This window comes from Salmo trutta, chromosome 30 (assembly GCF_901001165.1).
Source record: "Salmo trutta chromosome 30, fSalTru1.1, whole genome shotgun sequence".
In the NCBI taxonomy this organism is placed as follows: Eukaryota; Metazoa; Chordata; class Actinopteri; order Salmoniformes; family Salmonidae; genus Salmo; species Salmo trutta.
In genome coordinates this window covers 36,458,023-36,483,811 of record NC_042986.1, presented here as the reverse complement: position 1 = coordinate 36,483,811, position 25,789 = coordinate 36,458,023, and the positions used below count along the sequence as shown (strand labels likewise).

Genomic DNA, 25,789 nt, shown 5'->3' with positions numbered 1-25,789 from the left:
ATTTCAGAATTATTTGTTTTCCCTTACTGTTTGTTTCAATGGTTAATAATACTTTATACTTCAGCACAAAAGGTGCATTTAATTATTATTCCCCAAGTTGCTAGCAACGTTAGCTTACTACTGATGGTATTAGCCATGCAGATACTAAGCATAACTGACATGGATTCATTAATTTGAAGTACCAGAGATCTATAAAATCTTGCTAGCTACCGAGCGCAGTCCCAGTAAGTTATATTCGCAACGATGTTCACGCTGTCTGTTGGTTTCACTGCTTTGCTCACCTCGCTCCACCCGCTCACTACTGGTGAGTTTTGTACTTTAGCTGTTTTAGTGAACGCATCAACTACTATCATTAAGCTAACTTCCCACATTTTAATTAACAGCCATTTAACCAGAAATGTCAAATTATTGCACATTCTAATAATTTATTTAACTAGAAAAGTCTGTTAAGAACAAATTATAATTTACAATAATGGCCTACCCCGGCCAAACCCTAACGACGCTGGGCCAATTGTGCGCCGCCCTATGGGATTCCCAATCACGGTCGGTTGTAATACAGCCTGGAATCAAACCAGGGTCTGTAGTGACCCCTCTAGCATATTGACGTTTGATGTGACCCATTTCAGAATGATTTATTTTCCCTTACTGTTTGTTTCAATGGTTAATAATATTTTATATTTCAGCTGTATGTTGGCAGCGTCAGACTTATCAATGTATGTTTTTTTAATGTATTCGATTTTGTCACGAGAGGACTGAGATTTTTTGTTTAAGAAATAATTATTTAAGATTTCCATGCAAGAAAATTAACATTTTTATTTATCTAAATTACGTGTTGTCTGTACGTTGTGTTACTCTTGGAACATTATAATTCAGACTAGACGAGCAAGCATAAAATATCCAAATTCACGATCTTACACTAGGGAAAGTAGCTAGGTCAATACCAGTATTCATTTTGAGATACATTTGATTATAAAATAAAACTGATTCAGATACAAAGCAACACAGCTGAAAGAAGTCCCAGTATACCTCCTATTACTCACTCTGGCCATCCCCTGGGGTCGGTGAATGGAAATGCCTTCGCGTTGGCCTCCATTTAACACGTTGAAGGGTCCGCCTTCAGTGTCAGATCAGCGTGGTGGTGGTTTCAGGTGGTACGTTGTTGGTATCAAGCGGTTCGAGCACTACGAGACAGCCAGTCCCACTGCTATTTCCATTATTTAATCAGAAATCAACGGGTGAGTAACATGGTGCAAAAAGGTACATTCTCGGATGTAAAGAGTGTGTAGCTAAGACATTTTTATGGCAGTTGCTGATTTTCTTAGCCAAAGCAAAGGTTTGGTAAAGTGCGTTGTTCTTAGCTAGACAACGTTAGCGAGCTGCTAACGGTAGTTAACTAATTGTAGCTAGCTAGTTATCTATGAAGCTTAACGTAATCCTTATAATTAATTTGATTTGATAACATTTTCACATGTTTTAATAGCTAAACGTTACTGTTTAACTTGGCTAGTTAACGACCATTGGACCAGCAGAGAGTGGTTGGAAGAGTAGCATGTCTTTGGTTGCAATCCTAGCTAAAGTTAGCTAGCCAGGACTTGAGATGCTAACTAGTCACCCCAAAGCGTTAGTTATTGGGTGTGTATGTATAGTTAGTGTGATACTGTTAATCTATTCCCTTGAATGATTTCACATTTTAAGAATCAGAACACAGGGAAAGGGATTTAAGGAGATGGACTGTCAATGTCTAGTTAGAGAGAGAAGCAAGTCCTTGGCAGAAGAACCATGCCCTTTTAAACATAGCTATCCCCCAGTAAAATGTTCCTTTGATTTGTGTATTCGTGCTGCTAACCTAGATTCCAAAAAATACAGAGATTAAAAACACAAACAAATGCCAGCAAAACCATGAGATTAGTGACAGCTGTTTAGGAGTCCAGATGGCCTCTGCAACCCTACAGTAAACCTACACACAAATTATGGCGTTGTGTTCAGACAGAGACCAGAGACTAACATTTGAGGGTTGAATTGTGCTTCGTCCCTGTACGTAATCTGCAGCCCTTGGATTTATGTACTTTTTAAACTGTGTTAATCGATATGTACTTTTTATAATGTACCGTACTGCTTGGAAATTGCTATAAAGGAACTGTGGAATTACGCTCTTCCCAAGACAGGTGAGTTCTGTTGACAATGGCAAGAGATGATGCCCCCTCCTGAAACAAGCAAAGCCTTCTACTGTACTTGAGCTGGATTTTCCAGGTTTCTGTTTTTGTGTGTTACATACAACAGCTGCTGCACAGCCGTGTTGTGGGACAGTTCTCTCCATCCTTGGTTCTATTTCTGTGGCTGTCCCTGGGGAGGTCTTTGCCAAGCTCTGCTGGAGGGGAGGGGAGGGGAAGAAGGCACCACTACTGTATGTAAACAATGTTGAACATTGGATACCCTGGGCCCGAGTTCCATTCAATGTGGTTTTGGTTTATTGGATTGTTTTTGTCCTGTTAATAACTGCTAGGGGGTTGGTTGATGTCTGTAATTTAGATCATTGTGATTAAGCAATGTAATGACAGCAACCAACCTCAATATTACACTCAAGGACCACGTGAAATTGTACGTTAACACAGTTGAGGTTGTCATCCTAAAGTTCCAACATCCTGTGTGTGTGGATGGGCGCTAGCTGGCGTATTAAAAATGCTACACTCTGCCCTCCGTGGAATGAGTTTGACAGCTGTGATGGTGACCGTCATGAAAGTAAAATAACCGCCGTAACCATTTATTTACGAACAGCCGACTGAAGACCGGACGGCCAGGCATTCGTGCGGTTGAGTCTATTTCTGTGACAACATGGACTCTTAGCAACGTAATAACTTTGTTTTCCCTTGCTGAAACAAGAAAGGTGTTGTAGCAAACAATCAATAGAATGGACTTAGAACCTCTAACCCTGCCGATTTGACTGGTAAACTCATGAGCTGTGTTCATATACTCATACTAACCATACTATTTGTTATGTAAATTGAGTATGTAGTATGCTTATTGGCCATAGTATGGATATATTTAGTATGCCAAAAGTTCCCAGATGTTGTACTAAATTCTCCAAAATACGAAGTATACATGCAGTGGACACAATTAGTGCTTTTAGGGCCCATAATGCAATTCTTCAGAAAATGGGCGTGGCTTCACAACGTTTTCAGATTTGAAAAAATGGTGGAAAATATGCAGCCAAAGTCCGACGAGAGCGCATACAAATTCATTGATTTAACTAATTACGACAAATGTTGAGCGATGTAATAAAGTAATGTTGGCTGACAATTTGTTAGCTACGCTGTCTTTACGAACCGCATATCATTACAGCAGTATGTACCACCGGTATGTTAGCTGGTTACCTAATGTTAGTTGGCTACTAATACATCGAACTTGCCAGGCAGTATATTAATTATATGCTATCTAACTAACTACCCAACTGTTATTGACTTGATTATTCACGTCATTCTTAGCTAAATGGTTTAGTCGTTGTTAATTTTGGCTATCTACACCGATTTCAGAGCACTCGTCTGTGTGCCAGAGCGCAGAATAACTGATGAATTTACGAACGCTCAACACCTGGTTGAATATGTCTGGTGTCTGTAAACGTCGGCAAAATAAATATTGATTAAATTGTTGCCAGCAGCACAGTTAGTCACCAGCGCTCTGGATAACATGAAAGCAGCCTAACCAGCTCTGCTAGGGTGGGTAAATTGGTCAGAGTGGGGTGTTCTCTTATTTGTGTCTAGAAGTAGCTAGCCAACGTTAGCCTGTTAGCTTGACTGCTGTTGTGAGATCAGAACGCTCGGATCAACCCCACTCCTCGGCTAGAGTGTCCAGTATGCGCTCCGACAGCAAAATGCTCTGGATTTACGAACGCCCAGAGCGCACTCTGGCACTCCAGATTGAATTTACAAACACCCGAAATCGTAAAATGTTTAGCTAGTCATTAGTTATGCTAACAAGCTAGCAAGAGTATCAACTTCTGGCAGACAGGCGACTAGTATGCTCAACTGAAACGATACCGTTTGTTTACAGTATACTAAAATGAAGTAATAGTATGTAGTAGATACTCATTAAGTATACAGTATTTGAACACAGCTATGGTTACTCACAATGACTGCCTGGTATTGTGATGTCATAATGTCCATGGTAATGTTGAATGCTCATTCAAACGATGTTAGCTGATATGGCTCATGCAATGGAATGTAGTTTTTCTAATGTCAGTTGAGTTGAATCAACAAATCACAGCACATGTTGATGGGTACACTTCCTGCTTTTACTTCCTGCTTTGCTCCTAAGTGTACACTCGCTACGGCCGCCAGTCCACCCATTATGCCGTCATTGACTTGAATGGGGACTCCCGATCTATTCATTCTATTTCTATGGCAGCACATGCGGTCAGGAAAGGAGAATATGTGAGTGTAAATGATTTGTTGTTGCTATTCGAATGGTTATCACGGAGCTCGTGGTCATTTACCGTCATACAAAATTCCATGACCGTCACTGTCCGAGCAGCAGCACTGCAGAGATGCCTGGTAAAGAGCTGCGCAGTGGCATTACCAATTAGGCTTCCCAAACAAGACTGGTTTGAGCGGGTGTTGTCTCACAGAACAGAGAAAGCACTGGCTACTCCCTGATATTGTGTCGGCCTATATGCAGGGCACCTTTGTAAAATAGATATCTGTCTCTATGAGACTCCCTGCTAAAATAAAGGTGAAATAAAAAAATATCTGAAACGCTCCAAATATACCCACATGTAATCTAGGCTGAGCATGGTAATTTGATTTCTATATTTAGATATTTTTTCCTTACTAAATCACAAACTTGGCTGAGTATTACCCAGGAGGAACAGGTCCCTTGGCTGTGTATTAGTAAGCACAGTTACTCAGGTAGAGAGGGTGGGGAATACAAAAGCAGCGCAAAGGAAGGAGCTAACATCAAATGCTCGTTACCCAGCCCAACGGCTCAAAGAATATTCTGTCAGAGGTTTTTGCTTGCCGTTTGGATAGCCTTATTACCTCTCCTGTGGCCTGTCCTGGCTGCTTGGTCACGGTCCCCTAGCCAGGCTACTCTCCCCCTCCTTACTGTATTGCCCGGAATGAACTATTCTTCTAACAAAGCCAGTGTCTCCATTTCCCCCCCCCCCCCCCCCCCCCCCCCCCCCCAGCTCTTCTCTCTTTGGAAGCAGATGTCACCCTCATCTGCTCCGTTGTCTTGAATACCAACCTCAATATGTAATGGAGACGAGTCACGAGTGAGTCACTTTGCAGTGCTCAGCCTGCCAACCTTATTCTCCTAGCATTCTGGCTGGCGCCCATACAGACTCTCTCCATTAGCTGACCATCAGCAGGAGACACCGACGCCTGACCTGGCAGCTCTCCACAGGTGGATCCCTGTGAAACCAGCGCCAGAGGAGAGCCAGACCTTGGGGGCTGCACTGGAATAAAAGAAACCCAAATGTTAGTTTAGTCACTTTAGTGTGGGTTTGTGAGATACATGGATGGAGTTGGTGACCTTGAGCTTGTTGGAGTGACGTGAGCTTATAGTCCCTATACCCAAGAATGCCAAGGTAACCTGTCTAAATGACTATCTCCCCGTATAACTCGCATCTTTAGCCATGACATGCTTTGAAAGGCTGGTCATGGCTCAGCACCATCATTCCAGACACCCTGGACCCACTCCAATTCACACACTGCCCCAACTGATCCACAGATGACGCAATATCTACTCTCCACACTGCCCTCTCCAACCTGGACAAGAGGACCACTTGTGTGAGAATGCTGTTCATTGACTACAGCTCAGCTCCAAGCTCATCACTAAGCTTAGGAACATGGGACTGAACAACTGGATCCTGGAATTCCTGACGGGCCGCCCCCAGGTGGTGAGGGTAGGCAGCAACACCTCCACCACACAGACCCTCAACACAACTCGGGGTGCGTGCTTAGTCCCCTCCTGTACTCCATGTTCACCCACGACTGCGTGAACGCGCACAACACCAAAACCTTTAAAGTTTGCTGACAAGACAAGTGGTAGGCCTGACCGCCAACGACTATGCGCACGCCCCTTTCATCATTCCTTAGTGACGTGGACACTTGGAACTTGACCCGCGCCGTCAGAGCTGTGGTGCAGTTGGTCAAGAGGTTCAAGTTCCCAGTGTCCACGTCACTAAGGAATGATCATGGTCCACACACACCAACAGAGACGTTAATAAGGCATGACAACGCCTCTTCCCCCTCAGGAGGCTGAAAATATTTCAGATGGATCCTCAGATCCTTAACAAGTTACACAGCTGCACCATTGAGAGCATCTTGACTGGCTGCATCACGGCATGGTATGGGAACGGCTTGGCATCTGACCGCAAGGCGCTATAGAGGGTAGTACATATGGCCCAGTACATCACTGGGGCCGAGCTCCCTGCCATCCAGAACCTATATGGCAGATGGTGTCAGTAGGCCCCTAAAAATGTTCAGACTCCAGCCACCCAAGTCATACTGTTCTCTCTGCGACCGCACGGCAAGCGGTATCAATGCACCAAGTCTGGAACCAACAGGACCCTGAACAGCTTCTACCCCTAAGCCATAAGACTGCTAAATAACTACCCGGACTATCTGCATGGATCCTTTTTGCACTCTCTTTTGACTCCTCACATACTCTGCTGCTACTATTTGTATCTATCCTGTTGCCTAGTCACTTACCTATATGCACATATCTACCTCAATTACCTTGTACCCCTGCACATCGGCTCAGTACTGGTACCCCGGGTATATAGCCAAGTTGTCGTTACTCATTGTGTATTATTTTTCTCTCTGTTGGGAAGGGCCCGTGAGGAAGCTTTTCACTGTTAGTCTACATGTATTTTATGTGACAAATACAATTTGATTTGATCCCCTGCACTGCTGCAGAGAGGCTGTTGAATATTACATGTGATACACTTGTGTAGCATTGGAGTTTCTGTCTCCTCCACATTCCAGCCCTGCAATTATACCCATGGACCTGCTGCATCTGTGGAATGACAGTTCAGTCCTCCTTTTTTAAATAAACTCAAAGACAAAGGGGTTAGTCTCTTCCCCTCCGTACAATGAAACCACCCACACACACAGCTGAGACTCGGTGTGTGTGTATAAATGAGCCTAGAGATCCCCGGGCTTTGTCATCAATCTCTCTTCCCCCCCCTGGCCTCCATGCATCTTTAATACAGTATAGTGCCAGTGTGGGTATCATATTAGGTCTTACACTGGGTCCATCTGTTTAAGTAGCCGTGGTTGACAGACGGAACGGCGGTCACCTGGCTGTTTCACACTCACTTATCTGTTTGTAGCCTGGTGTGTGTATGACCATTGTGTTTTCTCTCCGCCCAGACAGCTTCCAACATGGAAGAATTTATTCATTTTTTTAGCCAAGAAGTACGTGGCACACTAGGACTAAATCTGGTGTTGTGAAATCTGTTTCGATACTCTAAGGTAAACGTGAGAAGTAAACAAAGTCTTAAACTTTAAACTGCACATTTTTTATTTCATAGTTTAAAGAAAGAGAGAAAATGACGTGAATTTCACAAAACGGATATGGTCCTGCATATAACCGATAGGTGATTCAGTTCAATGTACCTCAGTCCAGGCTACCAGACGGTGCTCACCTTATTGCTGTCCCCCACCCACTCAGCAACCATGGTAGGTCATGCTGTTTTTTTAGGTTCTCTGCTGTGTGCCTCCCCCATGTTCTCAGGTCAGTACATGGGACTTCATATCCCACTCCTCATCAGTGTGATGGCTCGCTGCAGTGATGTATGACAGCGTGTTCATATACATCAACAATCTGTTGTTAACGCCACATATGGTGTTTGATAGCTTGCGCTTTGTACTTGTAGAGCAATCATACAATTTCTCAATCCAGACCATCACTTTTTTTTTTACATGGCATCTTGTAGTCTGGTTCTAGATATGCCGTTAGGCATTGAAGCCAACATCTTCTACCATTGACAATGGCTGCATGTCAACTGCAATCTTTTCTGTAATCAACGCTGTGATTTCCTCACTCCGTCCCTCATCGCCTCTCTGGTTGGGTCTCACCGTGCCTCCGTTTCAGATGGTTAAGCATTGAACCTGTACTGCCTCTGTAGCTCATTTCCACCAGTTTCACCACCTTCTCATTTAACTACTGTATTGTATTGTCAATTGGCCATACAGGACTTTGCTTCCCTTTCTCACTCTGCCATTTTTCCAACTGTGATCAACAATGACGCTTTATAACCGTGGCAAGTCATGTGAAAGATGCATATCTCCTAACGTTACAGCATTGTTGCGTTTAGGTATTTTCTTCAATTTAAATGTTTCCTTTTTATGATAATGATGATCGGAACCTGTTAGTGGTAGTTTTGTGATAACTGCACTGTGACATTTATAAAAAAACAGTTTTTCAGTTCAGGATTTTTTTCCCTAAAGGTTAACAATCCCAATTTCGTTTAAACGTTCACACCCCTACTGTGAGGTGTCATTATCTAGGCTAAAATGTGGACAAAGCATGAAGTGGGAAGCAATTGAAGAGTGTTAACCAGGTTGTGAATAAATGGCTCAGCGGTGTCAAAATAATTCTCATGGAGAGGTGTGTGTGTGTGTGTGTGTGTGTGTAGTTACTTTAATCAGTAAATGGCCTGTGTGTTTCCTTAGTCTGTCTGGATCAGACACCAGAGAGCAAAGTGTCATGTAGGAGTGACGTCACCTGACGTAAGACAATGAATTACAGTTGGTTTGAATTGAAACCGTTAACTCAGGAGGTGACAGGGAAGACGTACATATTATCTCCCACAGAAATATAACCCCCTGCCAGCATTTTATGATGTCAATGGAAGATGCGCTAAGGATTAGGAAATGAAAAAAGTTAGTGTAAATCTGTGATGCCCTAACCGCATTGGGCTCTGGTGCTTGCATCTGTTGCCAGTCATGCAGTGGCAGCTAGACAGACTGCCAGCTGGACTAGTTATTGGCAGCCCATCTTTATTCCCTTGTGTTTTTGGCATAGTGTGCCACAAACTTACCCCAAATGTGCAATGGAACAGTTAGACTGGTCTGACAAATGCCCAGACTGCTGAACATTTTTGGGGGTTAGGGGACCCGGTCCAGTGACCCAAGGATCTGAAACCTAAGCCTGTACTGTCCTCTGGGCCCCTCTGTCACAGTTTTTTTAATTTTTTTATTCTAAGCACAGATGCAGACTGCCAGTGGTCCAGGAGAGAAGTTCTAATGGGCTTTGACTGCACATGCTGGGTCCAGTGAAGGGAGGTAATTACCCACTAGCATGGCCAGAGTGGTGCTGTCCCTCCACTGCTCCCTGACTCTGTTCCCCCTGTGGCCCCTCTGCTGCCCAGACCTGCAGGGCAGTGTGACAGAGACCATCAGCCCTGTGATTAGGCTCCCAGATTACTCCAGCCGCTCCCAGAGCCGCGCTGCTCCCAGAGCTACAACCACCTGCTCCACATTACTTGCCCTCTTCCTCCATCTATCATAGGAGGTTGGTGGCACCTTAATTGGGGAGGACGGGCTTGTGGTAATGGCTTGAGTGGAATGGTATCAAACACATGGTATCTGATGCCATTTCATTCACTCCGTTCCAGGCATTATTATGAGTCGTCCTCCCTTCAGCCGCCAACAAGATTGGGGGCTGCTTTGTTAGATTTCAGTGCGGCTTTTGACATTACCGATCATAGTCTGTTGCTGGACAAACATATATGTGTTATGGCTTAACGCCTCCTGCTATATTGTGGATAAAGAGTTACATGTCTAACAGAACACAGAGCGTGTTCTTTAATGGAAACCTCTCCAACAGAATCCAGGTAAAATCAGGAATTCCGCAGGGCAGCTGTCTAGGCCCCTTTTTTCAATCTTTACTAACAACACGCCTTTGAGTAAAGCCAGTGTGTCTATCCATGCGGATGACTCAACACTATACACGTCAGCTACCACAGGGACTGAAATGACTGCAGCGCTTAACGAAGAGCTGCAGTTTGTTTCAGAATGGGTGGCAAGGAATAACGTAGTCCTAAATATTTCAAAAACTAAAAGCATTGTATTTGGGACAAAGCATCCACTAATCTCTAAACCTCAACTAAATCTTGTAACGAATGTGGTAATTGAGCAAGTTGAGGTCAAAACATATGTCATGGTCAAAACATATCCATACAACAGTTGCTAGGATGGGGAGAAGTCTGTCCATAATAAAGCGCTGCTCTGCATTCTTAACCTGTCTAGGCTACTAATGTCCCACCTGGCTAACATCCGGTGAAATTCTAAATGCACCATTCGTAATATTAAACATTCTTGTAAATGCATGTATCTTACATCATTTAAAAGCTGAACTTCTTGTTAATCCAACCGCTGTGTCAGATTTCAAAAAGGCTTTACTGCGAAAGCATACCATGCGATAATCTGAGGACAGCGCCCCGCACACACAAGTATTACTAGCATTTTCCAACCAAGCATTAGCGTCACAAAAGTCAGAAATAACAATAAAATAATCAATTACCTTTGAAGATCTTCTTTTGGCAATACAAAAGGTCCAATCTTCACAAATGGTTGTTTTGTTCGATAAAATCAATTTTTATAGCATAACACGAAACATTTTGTAAACGGCTTGTCATGAATTCCGTCTCCTTCAACTTTCGACGAAACATTCGATGTAATTACTCACACTAAACGTATGTTTATCTAGTCATGGTTGGTTTCATTGCAATCCTCTGTTTGTTAGTAACATAACCATACATGATGGTTCGTATTGACCGAAAGGAACTGATTTGTACACACCAAACAATGACCTCATTGCGCGCCAATGATATGACCAGTACTTCGTTGATTGACTGTATTTCGGCCCAATGACCACTGATCGTCTTGAAATCTAGCTTGGTAGATAGCCAATGAGCTGAGGTAAACGGCAATATGTAATGGTTATATCCGGGAAGACCAGCTCTTGAACGAAAGTCGAGCGTAACACAACCATTCACCATTGAAACACAGCCATTCGCCATTGAAACTTCTACCTGAAGGAGCCACGTTGTTTGCGCTTAGCAGTATTGAGTCGATCATTTTCCTCTAATTTATCTAAAGAATTATGGCGAGTGAATCTGGAAAATCAAAGGCAAAGTCCAGGTATACAGATCTACACGATATTATTGACAAAATTGATAAAATGACACTGAGTTACTTGAAGATGAGTCAGATTGTGAGACAAGTTTTGGACTCCCAATTTGAGGAAATGTTTTTGCACAGAGAGGATGCAATTTTGAACTGGTAAGTACCTCATGCCGTTGTTTGAAATTAATAATATCAAATATTATTCATTTGAGTTGGAGATATTTTTATTTTATTTGATATATATCAGTAGTGAAATGTGTGAAGTACACATGGCTCTACATTGCGGGTGGGTGTCTGTGTGTCTGTCTGTATATATATTAGATATTTTTTTCAAATTTTATCTAAACATGGAATGGAACAGCACCTCACCATAGTGATTGGGTTCCCTGCTCTATATAGAGTGTCTTTATTTCACAGTCCCTCCGATTCTAATTGGGAAGTGCCCATCCCACACAGGAGCTGGTTCATCTAGCCGGACCCCTGCTGTCACCGGCTCCACACCAACCCCCGCCCGGCCAGGTGTGAAGTCAGTGACAAAGAAGCAGAGGTGGGGAAGAGAGAAATCAGAGAGGAGGAGGGTCGTTGGCACTCTGTGCTGGAGGAGGATGTGGCGCCACCACCTCCAATATTCAGACCGAAAAGGCCACCAGGACCTCAGCTGGACATGACCTCAAAGTACAGCCCCATGCAACTTTTTTCCCTGGTGATGAACACTAAGTATGGTGCTAAGAAGCAGGCAAGGAAGAGGGATGGAAGCCCATTTCCATGTCAGATCTTTTTTGTTACCTGTCAATGGTAATTTACATGGGTCTTCTGAAGCTGAAAACACTGAAAGACTACTGGAAAACTGCTCCCCTCTATCAACTGCCTTTCCCCTCCACTGTCATGCAAAAGGTTTCTGACAATCTCACGGGCGCTTCATATCAGTGACCCAGAAGTTGATGAGGACAACGAGAAGAAGCGAGGCACAGCAAGGTTTGATAAGCTCTGCAAAATAAAACCTCTCTACCACAGTGTGGTTGAGGTCTGCAAGACCTCTTTTCAGCCGCCCAGAACCTTTCCATCGATGAGAGGATGGTAGCCTCAAAGGCCAGAATTGGCCTAAAACAATACATGCGTAACAAACCAACTAAATGGGATACAAACTGTTTGTTTTGGCTGATTCTGCAGGTGCATACACGTGCAACTTTTTTGTTTGAGGGGAAGAGCAGTTTTGTGACCGTAAGGGACTCGGATATGATTCCGTTATGGAGTTATTCGATTTTCAACTGCTGGGGAAAGGCTATAAACTTTTTGTGGACAACTTCTACACAAGCACTACCCTGTTCACAGACCTGAGGAAGCTGGATGTGTGGGCTTGTGGCACCATTCGGACCAACAGAGTGGGCTTTCCAAAAACCAAGGTGAATGACATAGCTGAGCGGGGTACCATGAGATGGATTCGCCAAGATGGCCTGCTCTTTGTGAAGTGGATGGATACCAGAGAGGTGGTAATGTGCACCACTATCCACAACTCCTTCAGTGGCGATCACGTCGTCAGGCGTGTGAGGGGCGCTACTGGGGCATGGACGACCACAAAATGTCCCCATTCCTGCAGCCATAAAGGATTACAACAAGGGCATGGGAGGTGTGGACCTGTCAGACGCACTGATGGGTTACTACAATGTTCTCCACAAGACAATGAAATGCTACAAGACATTTTTCTATAATTTCATCGACATTGCTGTGGTGAATGCCTTCATCGTCCAGAAGGAAATGTCTGAGAGCTGTGGACAGCCCCCCATCTCACAGCTAGCCTTCCGAGAGCTGCTCATCCAGGAGCTTGCTTGCTACAGCAAGTCCACTGCAGCACCTTCTGTCCCTTCTGCTCCAACCAGTGGTGTTCACCTGCCCAGATTCATCTCTGCAGGCATGAATGTGCCTCAGGGCATAAAGGGCACAGTGTGGAGGCGTCGTTGTGCCCTTTGTCACAGGAAATGCCCCATCACCTGTACCACTTGTTCAGTAACCCTCTGCTTTACAGCCGAAAGAGACTGCTATGGGCCATGGCACCAGCAGCACAATATTGTGTAGAGGACTGAGGGTCTTCACAATATTGTACATTATACATTGAATGTGTGTAAATAGTTACCCTTGTTATTTTTAATATTTTCACATTTTCATAGTTTTTTTGGGGGGGTGTGTTTTAGAATAGTATTTTGTGTATATATAGTTATTTACTTCAAAATGTATCACTGTACCAATTCGGCCACTTGGGTACATTTGGGCAACTTGTGTGGGACACCTGGGTGACTACATGCTCAATGTCATGTAGCTCACTCATTCCTGTCTATCTTTCTGAAACTTTTTTCAAATACTGTTGCCCTCTTATGTTCTGCATCGAAATTATCCCCAGCATCATATCTGAATGTTTAGCTGTTCTTGTTCAGTTGAAAGATGATGCAACAACAATAAAAAAACAGAAAACATATGTTTATTTCCTTGTATTTTCTTCTACCAGATCTATGGTGTTATATAATCCTACATTCAATTCACATTTCCACAAACTTCAGTGTTTCCTTTCAAATGATACCAAAAATATGCATATTCTTGCTTCTGGGCCTGAGCTACAGACAGTTAGGTTAGGGTATGTCTTCAGGCGGAAATTGAGAGAAGGGGGGGTATCCCAAAGATGTTAACAGCACTATCAACAAGGCAGGTCCTACAGGCCCTAGGTTTGTTGCACCTGGACTACTGTTCAGTCATGTGGTCAGGTGCCACAGAGGGACTTAAGAAAATTGCAATTGGCTCAGAACAGGGCAGCGCGACTGGCCCTTGGATGTAGACAGAGCGCTAACATGAGTAATATGCATGTCAATTTCTCCTGGCTCAAAGTGGAGGAGAGATTGACATGTTGAATGCACAGAGCTGTCTGTCTGAACTACTGGCACACAGATCCGACACTCATGCGTACCCCACAAGACATGCCACCAGAAGTCTCTTCACAGTCCCCAAGTCCAGAACAGACCATGAGAGGCGCACAGTACTACATAGAGCCATGACTACATGGAACTCTATTCCACAGCAAGTATCTCATGCAAGCAGTAAAATTAGATTTAACATTTTTAAATCCACCTTATGGAACAGCGGGGACTGTGAAGCAACACAGGCACAGACTCAGGCATACATACACATGATAACATACGCACTATACACACACGTACACATGGATTTTGTGTTGTAGATATGTGGTAGTAGAGTACGTGCCTGAGGGCACACACTTGATGTATTGTAATGTTTAAAAAACTATAACTGCCTTCATGTTGCTGGACCCCAGGAAGAGTAGGCAGCAGCTAATGGGGATCCATAATAAATACAAATACACTGCCACCTACACTAAGTGTACAAAACATTTAAGGACGTCTTCCTAATATTGAGTTGCACCCCCCCGCTGAAAGGGTCCCACAGGGATGCTGGTCAACGTTGACTCCAATGCTTCCCAAGGTTGTGTCAAGTTGGATGGACGTCCTTTGGATGGTGGACCATTCTTGATACACACGGGAACTGTTTAGGGTGAAGAATGCAGCAGCGTTGCAGTTCTTGACACAAACCGGTGTGCCTGGCACCTACTACCAAACCCCGTTCAAAGGCACTTAAATCTTTTGTCTCGCCCTCAATGCCACACATACACAATCCATATCTCAAATGTTTCAAGGGTTAAAAATCCTTCTTTAACCTCTCTCTTCCCCTCCCTTCATCTCTTCCCCTTCATCTACACATCTACGCAGAGTAGATCCTCCAATAGATGTCACCTGGTCAGTCTGTCATGGAAAGAGCAGATGTTCTTAACATTTTGTACACTCAGTGTATATATCTTGTATTTGCTTCTCTCTCGTTTTTCCATCCCATCTTTTATCATTTCGGTTAATCTTCATTTCCCTTTTTCGATTAATACAGGCAGGTCCTTAATATTTTAATTGTGCGGTTAGGGAATGGGGATAACCAATGATATCTCTTCTCGCACATGATGACGAAGATTGGTCACCATGGCAACTTAGGTTCCATTCGGGCAGATGTTGCGCTGGGTGGGTGGGGGGAATTGGGGGCGCTGGGCCATGGCTCTCTGTCTGAGAAATCGGGTTAGGAGTTGCCATGATCTATGTCTCTCAATAAGACTAATCAGATTTCTCTGCATGTCTGTTTCTCTGTATCGCTGTATGTGTATCTCCATCGCTGCATGTCTGTATCTCTCTCATTACAGAAAGTGATTGGGGATCCATATATAATGTCTTTAGTCTTGCTAAAGAATGCTGGCTGATGATTCCTCTGATCAAGGATACATGAACTAGTGTACTATACTCAGTGCTGGGCAGAACACTGTCTAGGCAGATCTGGGGACTGTAAGGGAAAGGCCTATATTACAGTAGCACTGTCTGGCTGCACTGGATCCTCACCTGTCTTTCCCCCCCCAATAGCCCTGGCTGTGACCCTCCCTACTAAGGCTTGACTAACTTCTTTTTTTCAGACAAGTATTATTTTGCTTGTCCAAAAGCTCAGGTCGCTGCAAGGAACCACTTTATAAAATAAGATGCATTACAATATTTTTTTAACATAGACAATCAGACAATAATGTAGGCTACACTCTGCCTATTGGCTGCTTTGCATATCTGTCTCAAAAAAACAACACTGTCCCTTTTTAAGGCTCTCCTGCAGGATGGTTGGCCACCCTTTTAAAAACATTTTTATTTAACTAGGCAAGTCAGGTAGGAACAAATTCTTATTTATTATGCTTGCCTACCCCAGCCAAACCCGGACGACGCTGGACCAATTGTGCGCCGACCTATTGGACTCCCAATCACTGCTGGATGTGATACAGCCTGAGATACAGTGCCTTAGACCTGTGTGTGTGTGTGTGTGTGTGTGTGTTAACTATTTAACTGTACTGGAATGCTTAAAATGGCCACTAACATTTTAAATATCGGTATCGTTTTTTTGGGGCAAGGAAAATATCAGTATCGGCCAAAAATGTCATATCGGTGCATCACTAATATTCAGTTATGTTAGCCAGCAATCAACAAAATTATAATAAAAAAAGGTAGCCAGCCAGCTAAAGTTAGCTATTAGCCTAACCATGTAACATTAGCCTAGACAACCAGCACGGCTACGGTCGGCATGCTAGAGCCCAACTACTGACGACCAGTTAAAACAACACAAAACAACAAAAACAACCGCAGAACAAAAGAGCAGATGCCATCGAATGGGCCCCAGCCATCAATCTGTAAGTAAGTGAGGGAAATTCAATAGCGAGAGAAATTCAAAATGGATAGCTTCCAGATGTCAAACCAATTAGCGCACTAGCACTAAGGTGGAAAAAGTTACAAAACTTGTGTAGCCTACTTCACAGAGAACATGACAAAAAGTTGACAAAACAAAAAGAAGAGACAAGGTACCACTGTTGCACAATTAGAGCAAGCAGGTATGATTTTGTCTTTCATTTTGAGCCCACTGCAAGAAGGCACCAGAGCCTGCAGTGCTAAAGCATTCCAACTAGATAATACAGCCACAAAGTCTGTGAAAATCAAGAGGTGTTACTAACGTTACCCAGGCCGAGCTAGCATATGAACTCTTTAGCGCAGAGTAGATCCTCCATATGACGTTGAGAAATAGTGCATTGTGGGTAGTTCCGAAGATATCTGGAAATAAGTTAAATATAAAAATAATAATTATAGGTAAGCAGATCGTGACAACTAAGACTTTGACCACACGGTGTTACTTTGGACAGTAAAATGCATCCTTCCTACCCTATAAAGCAACGATATTTGAGTGATAGGGTTGTTTTAAAAAAAAAAAACTGTGCAGCTGCTTTTTTACAAATCAAAAATAAGGTGACCCCCGAAAGCCAGATGGTGATGTGTAAATTAGGCATGCATAGGCTATGCTGCAGTAAATGTACCTGTCGCAAGAAAACAATATGATACATGCATTGTAAACTGCGATCCATATTAGATGCACCGTCTGTCCCCACTCTCAGCATGGATGATTGATCATGCAGACAGAGGCCATAGAGAAGCCAGATTTAGACATTGCATATAATTTAACAATTTCACGTCATGCTGTTGATAGAAATACATCTTTTATATAACCCTGTTATTGCCATACACACTAATATCCTGTCCATGACCACCATGTATATCACAGTCAGGTTATGTAGCTCATGTCATCAATTGTAATCTTATATAGCCTTATTTTCAGGAAGAGATTCATTTTGAAACTATTTAAACATATGCTATATCGTTTAAAACCTGGACGTTTTATGTCATTTTATGAAGAAAGTCTTTATCTTGTTTCAAAGTAGCCTAGCCAAAATACAACCATACAAATGTTGAGGGAACTAACACTTAATGCCATTGAAACCAGCATTTCTCTCATGTTCCATTGGTTTTCAAATTCAATATTCTTTCATTGTCCAGCAACCAAGGCATAATCCTAGTCATATTAATAACCCATCCTAAATGTTGCTATTAGATTCCCCCTCTTTCTAAGTTTCTAATGGAGTATTTTCATCTTCGTCACATGAAATCTTACGTGCATCTGGTGCACTTTTGAGAATGGTGTTTTCCCCAGTAATTACTTTTTGGAACGGTGCATATGCCTATACTAGCCAACAGCCATGTGTGCATTTGTTGAGCTTATAATATGAAGAAATAAAACTTTATCAACATTTTAAACTAAAACGGTCTGATCTGTTGCATCAGCCTCATTGCTTTACACTAAAAATGGTGTGCAGTGGTCGTACAAATGTTTTATCTGTAGTCTGAGAACTGTCCCAGAGTCTGTTTTGAACAGTTGACATCTTTTATCGTCTGAGGGACGACGGGTTGGCCCTAATTTCAAGCCCTGGAGGGAATTATTTTATAAAGACATAAAAGTTATTTGGTTGTAATTGTAATGTTGCAATATTTCATAGGCTACCAAGGGCGGCAGGTAGCCTAGTGGTTAGAGCGTTGGGCCAGTAACCCGAAAGGTTGCTGGATCGAATCCCCGAGCTGACAAGGTAAAAATCTGTCATTCTGCCCCTGAACAAGACAGTTATTAACACACTGTTCCCTGGTAGGTCGTCATTGTAAATAAGAATTTGTTCTTAACTGGCTTGCCTAGTTAAATAAAGGTTACACACCACACTGACCAAAAAGTTATTTTGTTGGCATTTACGTATGTCCCCGTTGCCAATAAAACATAATCAAAACCAATTTCTTTCACTTACTTGCTGTGCTGTTTCGTTGTTCATTTGTTCAGTCGTTTCATTCTCAACCAGGATTTCTATGGAACGCTGTTTGGGTTTGCATGTTGACATGTCAAATAAGCTTGTTGCCCAATCAGGACCTGAATTTGACTGCGCGTAAAGTTGTCTCGCGCACCTACAGTGCTGGTCATAAAAATAAATAAAACAAGCTGCAAATGGATGCAAACAATGTTCTTCCCCAAAAACGTAGCAAAACATCTGTTTCAGTAGCTATATAGTTAGCTAGCTAACTATATAGCTTGGTGTCATCATCTAAAGTAACCCTAATTTTATAACAGTTCTTATTTGATTAGTGGTCGGACCCATCTGTGAAGCTAGCCACAAGAAATAGCCACAATAGTGGACTTTGCGGTTAGCCTTCAAAATAAAAGTATGTCATTGACAGTGATGCAAATGAATACAAATAGTACATTTTGCCGTAATTGAATAGATCATGCTAAACGAGGTTGGAATGTTTATATAAAATCAACAGAAGACCATTTGTTAATTTGACAAATCTGAAGTCACACTGGATGTATTATACTTTAGAATTGCATTGGGCGCATACTTATTTCACTGTACAGCCTTACCTATAGATTGATACCATGTCATTGATCCACAGTCTACTCAGTGACACCCAGAGAACATTAGGGAGAACGTTAGTCTAATAACTCTGAGGAGGACGTTGGGAATAAATATCTTGGGTATTGAGTAGACTGATACCCCATTTCATTCATCCCCAATCCTTAGGAAAAGCTGTACAGTGCAATATGAATGTCAATACACACAATAGGCTGACTGAGGTGATTTCACACAGTCCCGCGATAAGAGTTAAAACGCTGAGGGAGAGCAGGACATGTCTGTACTACAGAATGCGGGGCATGCGGGAGACCGGTGTTATTTCATAGTTGTGATCCTGGAATGAGTAGGTGTGTCCAAACTTTTGACTGGTAATTGCTTAATTAATTTCATTCATATTATGGTGTTTCTATTCCATGAAAAACCCTCTGGGTTTCCGTTAGGATGGAACAGAAAATATGTGCTGTGCAACGTGACGCTCATAAATTCAGAGCGTTTCGCTCTCGGAGCGCACACTGGACGTTCGGGCCGAGGAGTAGGGTTGATTTGAGCGTTTTGGCCTTACAATGGCAGTTAATCACCCAAGCTAACATTGGCTTGCTTGCTAGCTACTTCCAGACACAATTGAAACCACTCTGACCATTTTACTCGCCCTAGCAGAGCAGGTTAGGCAGTTTTCGTGTTAACCAGAGCTTTGGTGACTGCTGCTGGATGTTTACTGACACCGGTCATATTCAACCGGTGTTGAGCGCTCGTAAATGCATTATTCTGCGCTCTAGATGAGAGTGCTCTGAAATCGGTGTAGATAGCCAGAGCGAATTTACAAAAGCACCCGAATGTCCATTGAGAACACACAACGACTATGCCATGTAGCTAAGCTAAGAATGGCTTAAATAATCAAGTCAATAAACGTTGGGTAGTTAGCCTATAGTTAATATACTGTCAAGTTTGATGTAAAACTTCTAACGTTAGGTTAGATGGCTAACATACTGGTACATACTGCTGTAATGATATGCTATGTGGTTCATAAGGACAAAAGAACAAATTGTCAGCCAACATAACGTGTAAGGTAGCTTATTTGAAAAGTCATTACTTTATTACATTGAGTAGCAAGCTACCCCTTGGTCGTTAGGGCAAATCTGGTCTATGATAGGAGGGGGGGTTTCACACCTAGCTGGCTATTAGACTATTCTTTAGTAAAGGTTGAATAGTCTATTGTTCAGCTATTAGCCCCCCTACCCAACTTGCAACAAATTGTGGTGTTCCTTTTCCTCTTCCAAGCGTCTTCATTCTGCGCCTGAGTGGCTCGCTTGTGGACTGGCAGGATATGGCAGCATCTTCGGTTGTGCGTCAAGAATTCTGCACATTTGTATGAAGGTGTGGTTATTCACAGGCAAATTGTTATGCTATGGAGGTACATGTGTCTTTTTTTATCAAGAGCAAAACTTTTATTTTCAATCAAATAATTGTTCTGAAAGCAACTTTTTTCTGACACAAAGGAAGTCTGAGCGGACAGCTACGAAGAAGGACTGTGTGATGATGGCATCTCAGGTAAGCAGCACTGGGCGTTCTTCCATCCAACTTTTACATAGCTAGTAGTTAGCTCCTACGATTCAGTGTCGGTTCATAACATTCTACTATATTACATACATACCATAGAATGATAAATCATTCAATTATTATTCTAAAGCTAACCAAAGGCATTTAGCTACGAACGCCTGTTCTCACCAGTCGAATTCATCTAACTTTTTTTTCATGGCAACTCATAATCAGGCCATGTCATATTTGTTTCATAGTCGATATATAATCAGATTTCATGACGGTGTAACGGTTAGTTTTTTTTTTTTTTAACAGAAGGATGAAAGAACACTGTCTTTCACGAAGAGTTAGCGAATCTTTGCAGAGTGTAGATGGTGCAGGTATCATTGCATATTTCCCATCACCTAATGAACAACCACAATACCAGTCTGGTGTTAAGCTTTATGTGCTGTATTGACGTATCCTGAAAATGACATCTCCATCCCTCTCCCCCTGCTCCCTAAATCCTCTAGGTTAGACCAGCTGTTTTGGTGAACCCCTCCTGTATCTGAACTGGCTGACAGAGGGCACAGCATGATCATGGGTGAGAGGTCACTTGGTCGGGGTCAACAGGAAGTATTATTAAAGAGATGCTTTACATTGAAATACAGACAGGGATGTAGTAGTCCCAGAGTTAATGATCCAAGGTCAGTTTTGCATTTCACCTCCTGATGATTATGATGACTGACCTTGTTAGAATAAAAAAAAACAACAAGGCTTAATCATGCTCTCTCTCTATCCATCTCTCTCGTTTGCAGGTATGTTTTGATGTGAGAGAGGAAGCCAGTCCAGTCAGCCACCGCAACCTTCGGGCCAAATGGGGGCCCAAGGCTGGTTAGGAGAAACCGCAATTGTGATGAACTGAGAGAATATTAGGGTAGCACTGTAATTCATTAATCATATGCTGTCTGCCTCTGTTCTTACCTCTTTCCCTTTGTCTTCTACACCTCTCTCCCCACCTCGTCTTTCTTCCTCGTTTTATAATGCACACCATATGTGCATTGAAGTACAGATTGAACTTGTATTTATAATATATTACAATTATCATAATTATAATGCATGTATTATGTATTTATAACACCTGGATAAAGAACTTCTTTCAATAAAGCGTTTCACATTCTCCACTGGTTGAAATGAAGTATCTCATTGAAATACTATCCTGTGTCCTCAGATTTATGCAGGGAGTTAGATATGTATATTTGTTTTTCTGTGTATAGGAATAACAAATCAGCGTTACTGAAATCATGTTTGTCTATTGCATAGTTACAATGTGTAATCATTAATGTCCCAGGAGCAGGAGTGGTAAACACTGTTGAAGTGTATAATTGTAATACATACATGCAGACACAGCATCATTCAAATAATGGAGTTTGATATGACTGAAAAAGAATGTCTCAGAGATTTATACCTGAACCACACCTTTATTTGCCAAGAAAGAGTAGATGATCAGTGAACATATTCAAAGTACAGACTACAATGTGAGAATCTCATGCGTGGTAATAACTACAGTACATGTGTATATAGGACTTGCATCCTTGGCACAATAAAGTTATTATATTCTACTCTATCCATAGGCTTCATTAATGCATTTCAGACTTGAAGTTGATTCAACAACTATGATAGCTGAGGTTCATAGATAGATCTGAACTAATATTCATACCAAACGTGTTAGGGTCCATACACAGACCGGCTACATACTGTAGCTAGCTACACATCCATAGGTATACAGTTATTTTTATCCTCTACTACACAATAAGCAAGTAAATAGTTAGCTAAGTTACTTCAGCTGCATGGCAAGGCAAGCTTACACAATTGTACTTTCAATTTGCAGTAAATGCTTTAGCTAGCTAGATTCTTCACAAGATGACAGCCTGGTTTGCTGGTTTTCTCAGTAGTCCCTAAAACATTAAACAACATGAATTATAACTTCATTCTCCTGTCATAACGCTAGCTAGCTGGTTAATGTTAGCTAGTCAGCGAAATTGCTAAATAGCGATTTTTGTAAATTAACTTTATGACAAAAATATGTACAAACGTTTGTCTCTACATTAACTAACATATTCCTCTCAATTGTACATTTTTTGCTTGACTCGTTATGACGTTATAGCTACATACATTTGGTTCCACCGTAATGTTTTGTCAGCCATCTTCACCCAGGGACGGGTGGTTCGCATGAAATTCATCATTGGAACCACTCGATATGATTGGTCATATAAAACCCTTAGGACCCAAATGCATAATGAGTGTTCTAACTCCCCCTTGTGGTGGTCTGGAGCAATGAAGCCGTGACGCTGGGTACCTCCAAGTCCTGCGGTGCAAGCTCGCAACTTTTAAAGGAGGAACCACTAGTTAGGTACCAAGCTAAAGCTAGCTACCCCAGAAGTTGCGGTCGAACAAATAATGCTTTATTACCAACGCAGTATTGTAAACACATCGTTCGTGGCCAGTGTTTGCTTGTTTTCAGACTTTTTTTTGTACAGTTTTGACAGTGCTACTGATAGTAGTGGAGCTTGGCTTGCACGTGCAAATTAAGAATACACAACATTCTATAATAGAACTGTGTTATTTGACGTGTCAAATTAAAAGCTTATTTAACAAGTCAAATACTGTTATTGTCATAGTGTCATTGTCGAATAGTGTCATTGTCGAATACTGTTATTGTAGAATTTTGTTATTGTAGAATAGTGTTATTGTCGAATAGTGTCATTGTAGAATAGTGTTATTGTAGAATAATGTCATTGTAGAATACTGTTATTGTAGAATTTTGTTATTGTAGAATAGTGTTATTTGACGTGTGTATCTTTTGACACGCAAAGACCCAAACAGCGTTCCATAGTATGTTGTGAAGCTAATAGCAGTGACGCTGTTACTGTGTAACTCCGGTAGGGCAACATCTGGAAAAATAGTGCACTTGGTAGTGTGTGCTGGACCAGTCGGCAAAAGCCAACATCACCCACGACAGAGAACGGTTGATTGTCAAGGGCAATGAATTCCATTATCTTGGCTTTAATGGATTTCTCTTTTCTCGCTGAAATGTTCTTACTCTTTCAAATGACTGCTCGACTTGTTGGCTGCTCGATGCACACAGCATTTTTAGCTTATATGTTCACCGATATATCGTGCATCCCTACTGAATATAGCTAACATTCTTTGTTTGTTTAGATTCCATTATATATTTCCAAAACTTTGGTTTACTTTTAATGTAGCTGGAAGCTAGATGTTGATAGCAACTGGCATACTCATTCACTGCTAATGTAACGTTAGCAGGCTGGTAGGGCTTGTAAGACAAGGGCGGATCCTACAAAAACATTTGTAGAGTCCGAATGGTTTGCGCTACAAACTATATTAAAAGCTATCCATGAAAAGCTGAGACTCTCATATGTTTTGCTCTGTGACACTCGCAAGCTACACAAGTCATTAGAAGGTAAGGTTAATTCTACAATGAAGATCATAGGGAATAATAAGCTCACATAGTGACTGTTAAATGCCAAACTCACTGACTGACTAGTTTGACGTTTTGTCAATAAAACTTATGAATGCAACTTTGTCAAATTTTTGTAGACCTGGTAGTCCTGACAAAAAAAAATGATAACACTTAATTTTGAGGCTAAATATAAGGGCTGGACATGTAACTAAATGGAAAGCCACAGTGTTTTTGTTTTCTTGCTGTGGTCTCGGGACTGATAAGGTTAAATCAGTCCACACACGAGCACATTGTCTTTCTCTCTCCATAAATTCCATTCAAATTGCATCCATAATAGATAATCCTGTTCAAGGTAGATGTCCTAGCCTCCCTCTTTCAGGCAATACATTCAATGCAGTATTAGCCTTATATTTAGCTAATGAATTAGGGTTTAATATGCATACGATTCTAATTTAGCTATAGCCTCTGCAGTGTTCTATTGCACAATGAAACTGCTCTCCCAGGAAAAGCTAGACTAGAATAGATGCTTTGAAGATGGACGCAAGCTTGCTCTCGTTTGCTGAACGTTAAATACAGCAGCGAAAATAATTCGCAATGAGTTTGAAAGAAGAGAGAGAAAGCATGGATGGCTATAGCAGTTATTTGTCTTACAATGTAATGTCTTTGTCCTTGGCTGCCATCGACTTCATTCGAGTCTTCCTGAAAGCAAATCCCTTAGCTTAGTCATTGAGCTGATCTAACATGGTGGGATAAATAATGGCTGCTTCGTTCAGGACATCTCCAGTGATCCATCAGTAGTGCAGGCAGGTAAGCTGCAGGCAGAGTTATGGTAACAATCATCTCCTGGGTCAGCAAGCGCAACCATCATCAGCCACTACAGGTTTTCTCTTGGCTTTGTTTGTCCCCCTTTCAGCTTTGTCACATTGAAGGAAGTGTTGGATCCATCCCCTCTCCCGGAATAATACCTCCCCTCCAGTCTCCACTATGCTAGGCTGATCTAGTTTTAATTGAGAGAGATTGTACGGAGATGTTGCTTTGCCCTCCGTCCACTTATAGCTTCCTGTTAGTGGGCTTCACAGGTTTGGTTTTCCTGCCTGTTTGTAATTGAATCAATACTATAGAAAGAGACATTTGAGTGGTAGGCTCTGTTCACTTCTCTGCTGAAAAATCTCTTCATCAATGTGCGCATTAAAGATGCATTCTATTTTCAGCCCACACTTTCAAATCCCTTTGTTTTCTGTCTAAGAAATGCCTTCCAGATTATGTGTGCGAGACGGTGTGAGACACAGGCATGCTGTGAAGTCTTCATCTACCCTACATATAATTAGATTTAGAACTGGGACAGACTTGGCAACGTTCACTAAAAAGACATAGCAGCACTGAGAGAGAGAGGAGCGTTCAGTAAACCAGGGGACATTCATCATGACAGTCAGGAAGATATCCACTGCATGTGGTCCTGGGGCCATTTGCTAGATCCTTGTCTTGTTGGTTCTCTTCTGGCTCATTTCACCACCACTGTAGCGTTTAGACGTTGGCCACACAGTGATGACACTCGGTCACATGGTCCCCTACTGCGACAGGATAAGGGACTGTCCCCACTGACACCCCATGGGGAGGGAGATGAGGCTCGTTGTTGACATGCTCAAATGCACACGACACAATTTATTTTCTTTTTCTTATTGCACCCTCAGTGTGCAATAATATAGGAATTATTTTGGTGCACTGTTAGTGTTCAGTGGAAAATGTCTGCCAGTGAATGGCTGAAAACGGTCATACTAGTATCCATTTAGGGGTTCTGACAACTTGAGTAGCTAG

General features: G+C 42.2%; 1 protein-coding gene across 4 annotated transcripts in view; it reads left to right on the top strand.

Moving 5' to 3' along the window:
* The first annotated feature begins 1,111 nt into the window (after positions 1-1,111).
* LOC115168591 (protein NDRG3) overlaps positions 1,112-25,789 on the top strand; it is a 63,125-nt gene continuing 38,447 nt past the window's right edge. For all 4 annotated transcript variants that reach the window (XM_029723999.1, XM_029723997.1, XM_029723998.1 and 1 more), the window contains exon 1: positions 1,112-1,235. The gene's annotated coding sequence lies outside the window, so the exon portion shown is untranslated. The remainder of the gene's footprint in view (positions 1,236-25,789) is intronic.